The sequence below is a fragment of the Colobus angolensis genome, unplaced genomic scaffold (assembly GCF_000951035.1).
Source record: "Colobus angolensis palliatus isolate OR3802 unplaced genomic scaffold, Cang.pa_1.0 Scaffold21, whole genome shotgun sequence".
NCBI classification, from domain to species: domain Eukaryota; kingdom Metazoa; phylum Chordata; class Mammalia; order Primates; family Cercopithecidae; genus Colobus; species Colobus angolensis.
Window position 1 is genome coordinate 6,956,746 of NW_012115266.1, and position 8,126 is coordinate 6,964,871.

Here is an 8,126-nt window from a genome sequence, read left to right on the forward strand (position 1 = left end):
CAATTCTCCTGCCTCAGCCTCCCGAATAGCTGGGATTACAGGCATGTATCACCATGCCCAGCTACTTTTTGTATTTTTTGTAGAGATGGGGTTTCGCCATGTTGGCCAGGCTGCCTCCCGAGTTCAAGTGATTCTCCCACCTCAGCCTCCCAAATAGCTGGGACTACAAGAGTACACCATCACGCCCCGCTAATTTTTGCATTTTTAGTAGGGACAGGGTTTCACCATGTGGCCAGGCTGGTCTTGAACTCCTGACCTCAGGTGATCCGCCTGCCTTGCCCTCCCAAAGTGCGAGAATTACAGGAGTGAGCTACTACGCCCCGCCGACATATTAATTTTAGACATCTGGCCTCCAGAATTATAAGAGAACAAATCTGTACTGTTTTAAGCCACTAAATTTGTGGCAGTTTGTTAACAACAGCAATACGAAACTGATATGCATCCCTTGTTCCTAGATTCCTCCAGGGAGGCCACTAGAGAGTTTCTTTTTCCCATGCACCATAATTTTTGTAGGGATGGGATGTAATGTTTGGATCATAATAGGCCACACCTCTCCCTGTTGTCTTATAGCCTGTCAGATTCACAGAGTTTAAATTAGCCACTAGCCCTTGTAGACACTTAAGTTTGGGACTCCTAGACTTCTCTGTGCTACTCTCCCACCACTACCATTCCTTATGTTTAAAAACTATGGAAGGAAAATTGTGTCATAGGTGCAGGAAGCAAAAGGAAAACACTGACCGGGTAGACGCCACTGCCCCACTGCACCTCCTCTTTCAAGAAAATCATTTGGATGTTCTCTGATACGTGACTGTCTCCGTGTGGTTCATGTCATGGTCATAGAACAGTGGAGGACTCTACTGCAAAAATGCTGTAGTAATGGCTAGGTGCGGTGGCTCACGCCTGTAATCCCAGCACTTTGGGAGGTTGAGGCAGGCGAATCACCTGAGGTCAGGAGTTTAAGACCAGCCTGGCTAACATGGCCAAACCCCATCTGTACTAAAAGTACAAAAATTAGCCGGGCGTGGTGGCAGACACGTGTAATCCCAGCTACTCAGGAGGTGGAGGCAGGGAAAGCTTCAACCCGGGAGATGAAGGTTGCAGTGAACCGAGATCGCACCACTGCACTCCAGCCTGGGTGACAAGAGCAAGACTGAGTCTCAAAAAAAAAAAAAATGCAGTAATAAGCTAGATGAACTTGAGGCTCAACTTCCCTGATCCATTCTAGTGAGGTCTGCTCCTCCTGAAACCCTCCCCCAAGAGAATCCTGCACTTCAGTAGCAACAGCTAGTGCCATGTAAACCACACCCATAGAAGAGAACAAGCAGCCTATAAGGGCTGAATGTAGGGTTTAGATGTAAGTGGCAGACAACGTTGAGTCTGGACAGATGTCCAGAACTGTGGCAGCCATCTTGTAACCCAGAGGGAAACCAGAGCATGGACTAAGGCAACCAATGAGGATAATATAATGGAAGGATAGAACTAATCTGGGTGTTTGATGATTTAACCCCCAGCGATTTAATCAATACTGGCACCACCTATCTCTACTCTGATTGTTAAGGGTAACAATTTAAATTTAAGTCCTCCTTTTACTTTAAGCCAGTGTGAGTTCGTTTTTCTGTGATTTGCAGTCAAAGATATCTTATATTTTTATAGCTTTATTGAAATACAACAGACAGACAGTTGCTCAGGTGGTGGTGGTGGTGGTCGTATTGTTGAGACAGGCTCTTGCTCTTGGCCCCAGGCTGGAGTGCAGTGGTGCAATCACAGCTGACTGCAGCCTCAACCTTCTGGGCTCAAGCAATTCTCCTGAATAGCTAGGACTACAGGCAAGGGCCACCACTCCTAGATAATGTTGGTATTTGTTTTGAAGAGACACGGTCTCGCTACAATGCCCAGGCTGAGTTGCACATATTTACAGTGTAAAATTGGATGCATTTCAACACATGCATGAAACCATCACTACAATCAAGACAATGAACATATCCATCACCACCAAAAGTTTTCTCATGCTCCTTCTTCGTGTGGACATAGGTTTCTACTTCTCTTGAACCAGATTCTCTTCCCCAGATTAGTTTCATCTTTCCATTATATTATCCTCAAATATCAAGGAGTGGAATGGCTGAGTAGTATGTAAGGCGTAAGTTTAGCTTTTTTTTTTTTTTTTTTTTTTGAGGCGGAGTCTCGCTCTGTCACCCGGACTGGAGTGCAGTGGCCAGATCTCAGCTCACTGCAAGCTCCGCCTCCCGGGTTTACGCCATTCTCCTGCCTCAGCCTCCCGAGTAGCTGGGACTACAGGCACCCGCCACCTCGCCCGGCTAGATTTTTGTATTTTTTTTTTTAGTAGAGGCGGAGTTTCACCGTGTTAGCCAGGATGGTCTCGATCTCCTGACCTCGTGATCCACCCGTCTCGGCCTCCCAAAGTGCTGGGATTACAGGCTTGAGCCACCGTGCCTGGCTCAATATTTTTTTTTTTTTTTTTTTTTTTTGAGGCGGAGTCTCGCTCTGTCACCCGGACTGGAGTGCAGTGGCCAGATCTCAGCTCACTGCAAGCTCCGCCTCCCGGGTTTACGCCATTCTCCTGCCTCAGCCTCCCGAGTAGCTGGGATTACAGGTGCATGCCACCATGCTGTTTGTTTTTTGTATTTTTAGTAGAGATGGGGTTTCAACATGTTGGCCAGGCTGGTCTCAAACTCCTGACCTAGTGATCTGCCTGCCTCAGCAGATCCCAAATCCCAAAGAGCTGGGATTACAGGCGTGAGCCACTGCGTCCAGTCATATGTTTAACTTTTTAAGAAATAGCCAAACAGTCGGATGTGGTGGCTCACGCCTGTAACCCCAATAACTCAAGAGGCTGAGGCAGGAGGACCCCTTGACCCCGAGAGTTCAAGACCAGCCTGGACAATATAGCAAGACCCTGTCTCTAAAAAATAAAAATAAATTAATAATTTTAAACCATGGTTTTAGTAGAGACAGGGTCTTGCCATGTTACCCAGGCTGATCTCAAACTCCTGGACCCAAGTGCTGGGATTATAGGCATGAGTTGTCACACCAGCCAAAATTTTATAAAAGAAATAGCCAAACAATTTTCTTAACATTTTATATTCCCACCAGCAGTATATGAGAGATCCAGTTGTTCCACATCTTTGCCAAAACTTGGTATGATTGCTTTTGTTGTTGTTGTTTGAGATGGAGTCTCTCTGTAGCCCAGGCTGGAGTGCAGTAGTGCAATCTCTGCTTACTGCAACCTCTACCTCCTGGATTCAAGCAATTCTCCTGCCTTAGCCTCCTGAGTAGCTGGGATTACAGGTGCACACCACCACACCCAGCTAATTTTTTTGTATTTTTAGTAGAGATGGGGTTTTGCCGTGTTGGCTAGGCTGATCTGGAACTTCTGACCTCAAGTGATCCACTCGCCTTGGCCTTTCAAAGTGCTGGGATTATAGGCATGAGTCACCATGTCTGGTCTGATTGCTGTTTTTAATTTAAGCCATTCTAGTTAATGTGTACCGGTATCTTACTATAGTTTTAATTTACATTTCTCTGAAGACTAATGATCTAAAGCAACTGTTCACGTGCTTATTTCCGTCTAGACCTCTTCTTTGGTGAGGTGTCTGTTAAAAAATTTGTACATTTTAAAATTTTGATTGTTTCATATTGTTGACTTGGAAACTTTTTATATATTTCAAAAACAAGCCCCTTGCCAGATATGTTTTGCAAATGTTTTCTCCATGTTTATAGCTTGCCTTTTCAGTTTCATAACAGTGACTTTTGAAGAACAAAAGTTTTTTAACTGTGATGAAGTCCAGTTTGCTGATTTTATAGTTAATGCTTTTTGTGTCTTTTTTAATCTTTGCCAAACCCAAGGCAACTAAATTTTTCTCCTTTTTTTAATAGAAGTTTTATAGTTTTAACTTTTATATTTAGGTCAATGATCCAATTTATTTTTGTAAATGATGTGAGGTGAACAGACTGTGGTTCATTGCTTTTTGCATATGGATATCCAATTGTTCCAGCACCATTTGTTGAAAGATTTTCTTTTCCTCATTGAATTATCTAAACATCTTGGTTGGAGATCAATTGGCTACATATGTGTGGCTCTATTTCTGGACTCTATTTTGTTCCATTGATCTATTTGTCTTTACATAAATCCCACACTGTCATAATTGATGTAACTTTGTAACTAGCCTTGAACATAGACAGCGTAGACTCTCTAACTTTGTTCAACTTTTTCAAAGTTGTTTTGGCTAGTCTACATGCTTTGCATTTCCATATAAATTTTAAAATCAACTTGTACATTTCTACCAAGAGAACTTCTATGATTTTCATTTGTATTATGTTGAATCATAAATCACCTTGGGAAAAACTGACATCAATAATATCGATTATCCCAATCCATGATATAGTTCTCCATTTATGTAGGTCTTCACAATGATAGTTTGTGTTTTCATTGCATAGGTTTTGTACATCTTTTGTCAAATTTATCCCTACAGATTTCATATTTTTAATACTATATTAAAAGAAAAACTTCAGACAAAATAAATGTAACAGATTTTATTGGAGCATTAAAGCATTAATGAATTGGGCAGCACTTGAAATCAGAAGAGGTTCATGTAGCTGCACTTAAGCACTACAAGTAGATCTTCATAGTCTGAACACAAAAGTAAAGAAAAAAGAAATAACTTAATTGGCTGTAGGTAGGCATTTGTTTTGTTTTGTTTTCTTTGTAGAGACAGGGTTTCACCATCTTGACCAGGCTGGTCTCGAGCCCCTGGCTTCAAGTTACTCCCTCACTTTGGCCTCCCAAAGTGCTGGGATTACAGGCATGAGCCATCATGCTCAGCCACTATTTGTCTTATTTGGGTACCATCTGGTGGAAAGTTCCTAGTTATATAACTAAAGACTAACCGACTATTTGTGATTGGCTGAAGCTTGGTATCTGTTTTGGTTTTGGTTTTTCAAAATTAATTAGTTACAAAGAATGCCTCTAGGTTAAGTTTCAGTTTGCTTGTGTAAGGGTTTCTGGATACAGAAACAATTCCAGGCTAATAACTTCCTGCTTATTTTGCTTTAACAGTTATTATGAATGGTATTCTTATTTCAATTACCAATTGTTTGTTGCTAGTATATAGAAATACCACTGGTTTTTAATATATCCTACTTGCATCCTGAAAACTTACTCAAATCACTTATTAGTCCCAATAGCTTTTTTGTAGGTTCCTCAGGATTTTTGGTACAATCATGCTATTTGCAAATAAAGGTATATTTCCTTTTTTCTTCCTTTCTGGAATTCTTTCATTTCTTTTTGTTGCATTATTACATTGCCTAGAATCTCCAGTACACTGTTAAATAAAAGTGGTGAGAGTGAATACCTTTGTCTCTGAACTTAGGGGAAAAACATTGTCTTTCACAATTTAGTATAATGTTACCTATATTTTTTCCATAGTTGTCCTTTATCAATTATTTTTTGGGATGGGATCCTCCTATGTTGCCCAGGCTGATCTTGAAATCCTGAGCTCAAAGGATCCTCTTTCCTCAGCCTCCTGAGTAGCTGGGACTACAGGCATGTACCACCACACCCAGCTTATCTATTTTGAGAAGTTCCCTTTATGTCTAGTTTGCTGAGAAGTTTTATCATGAATGAATATTGAGTGTTATCAAATGTTCTTTCTGCATCTACTGAGATGATTATATGGTTTTTCTTTTTTTAGTCTATTAGTATGGTGAATTATATTAACTGATTTTTTTTTTAATGTTAAACAAATCTTGCATTTCTGGAATAAACCCTACTTGGTCAAGATATATTATCCCTTTTATATGTTTTTGTTAAATTTGATAAAATTGTATTAAGAATTTTACATCTATCCCAGCACTTTGGGAGGCCGAGACGGGCGGATCACAAGGTCAGGAGATCGAGACCATCTTGGCTAACACGGTGAAACCCCATTACTAAAAAAAAAAAATACAAAAAGCTAGCCGGGCGAGGTGGCGGGAGCCTGTAGTCCCAGCTATTTGGGAGGCTGAGGCAGGAGAATGGTGTAAACTCGGGAGGTGGAGCTTGCAGTGAGCTGAGATCCAGCCACTGCACTCCAGCCTGGGCGACAGAGCAAGACTCCGTCTCAAAAAAAAAAAAAAAAAAGAATTTCACATCTATATTCATGAGAGATACCTGTCTCTAGTTTCCCTTTTTGTAATGTTTTGTCTGGTTTTAGTGTCAGGGTAATTTTGGCCTCATAGAATGAGTTGTGAAGTATTCCCTACTTTTCACCTTTCTGTAGGTGTTTGTGTTGAGTTGGTATTATTTCTTCCTTAAATGTTTGACAGAATTAATCAGTTAAGTCATCTGTTCCTGGAATCTTCTTTGTGGGGTGGTTTTTAAGTACAAATTTAATTTCATTTAACATTTCTTGCAGTGCAGGTCTGTCGCTGCTGTGTTTTTTCAACTTTTGTATGCCTGAAAAGGCATTGATTCTATCATCATTTTTGAAAGATATTTTTGCTGGCAGAGAGTTTTAGGTTGACAGATTTTCTGTCAGCTTTTAAAGGTATTTCTCCATTGTCTTCTGGCTTACATCATTTTTGACAAGAAATCTGCTGCTATTCTTCTATGTTTTGCTTTATATTAATGTGTCTTTTTTTCCTCCAGCTGTTTGCAAGCACGATTTTCTCTTTATCCCTGGTTCTAAGCATTTGATTATGATGCACTGTGTAGTTTTTATAATATTATCATATCAGAGTTAATTTACCTTCTTGGATCTGGGATCTATAGCTTTTATTTTGAACTATTTTGTTTGTTTGTTTCCTTGAGCCAGTGTCTTCCCCAGGCTGGAGTACAGTGGCGCAATCGTGGCTCACTGCAACTCCGCCTCCCAGGTTCAAGCGATTCTCCTGCCTCAGCTTCCCAAGTAGCTGGGACTACAGGCGTGCACCACCACACCCAGCTAATTTTTGTATTTTTTAGTAGAGATGGCTTTCACTATATATTGGCCAGGCTAGTCTCAAACTCCTGACCTCAGGTGATCTGCCCTCCTCAGCCTCCCAAAGTACTGGGATTACAGGCATAAGCCACTGCACCCGGACTATTTTGAACTTTTTTCTGGGTCACAATAAGTTACTTTTCAAGGCTTGCTTTTAGGCTTTGTTAGGTGAGAGCAGAGATGCTGCTAATTTTTCCTCTCAAGTGATCTTTCTGAGTTTGCTATGCCAGTGCCCTGAATACTATGAGTTTTGTCGTCACTGTGGCTGGTGGGAAGATAAACTGTTCCTGGCCTGTGTGAACTCTAAGAATCATCTAGGTTTTTGCACCAAATATATGCATCAACCAATACTCACCTGAAGATTCTATTAATAACAAAAACTGCCTACAAATCTCCAGTGCTCTGTGCAGCTTTCTCCTCTCCAGTCCTGTGCTCTGTAAACTCTTGTCACCGGGGTCTCCCCAGACTCCCAACTTTGTTTCCTCAATGCAGGGAGACTTCTGGGCTCTGAGTAGATCCCCTCTCCCTGTTCTGCAGCCTGCAGAGTTTCTCCAGGAAGTAAATTGGTTCATAAAGCTCATTCTGTTTGTTTCCCTCTCTCATGAACAACTGTCCTGAACTGCCTATTGTCCAATGTCTAAAAATAGTTACCACACAAACCTAATTTGTCAGGTTTTTTTATTAAAGGTAGGATAGTATTTACTATTTACTAGTCCCTGTTCCTCCATCTTGGTTGGAAGCAGAATCCTAACAACTGATGTATTATTGTAGTCTCACGACTTCTTGCCAAATACATTTCCATAAACAGAAATGATTGAAGACATTAAAGACAATATTTTCTTATTTCTATGCATAGCATAACAACGGCATTGCAACAGAACTAAAGAAGAAGACATCACTCAGAAATCTTTAACTTGGTTCCAGCTGTCAGGGGCATTCAAACCAGAGCAACTCCATCTTTAATAGGGGCTGGGTAAAGTAAGGCTGAGACCTACTGGGTCACATGCCCAGAAGGTTAGGCATCCTTAATTACAGGATGAGACAGAAGTTAGGCAGGATTGGTAGCACAAGACACAGGTCATAAAGACCCTGCTGATAAAATAAGATGCAGTAAAGAAGCCCACCGAAACCTACCAAAGCCAAGATGGCAAT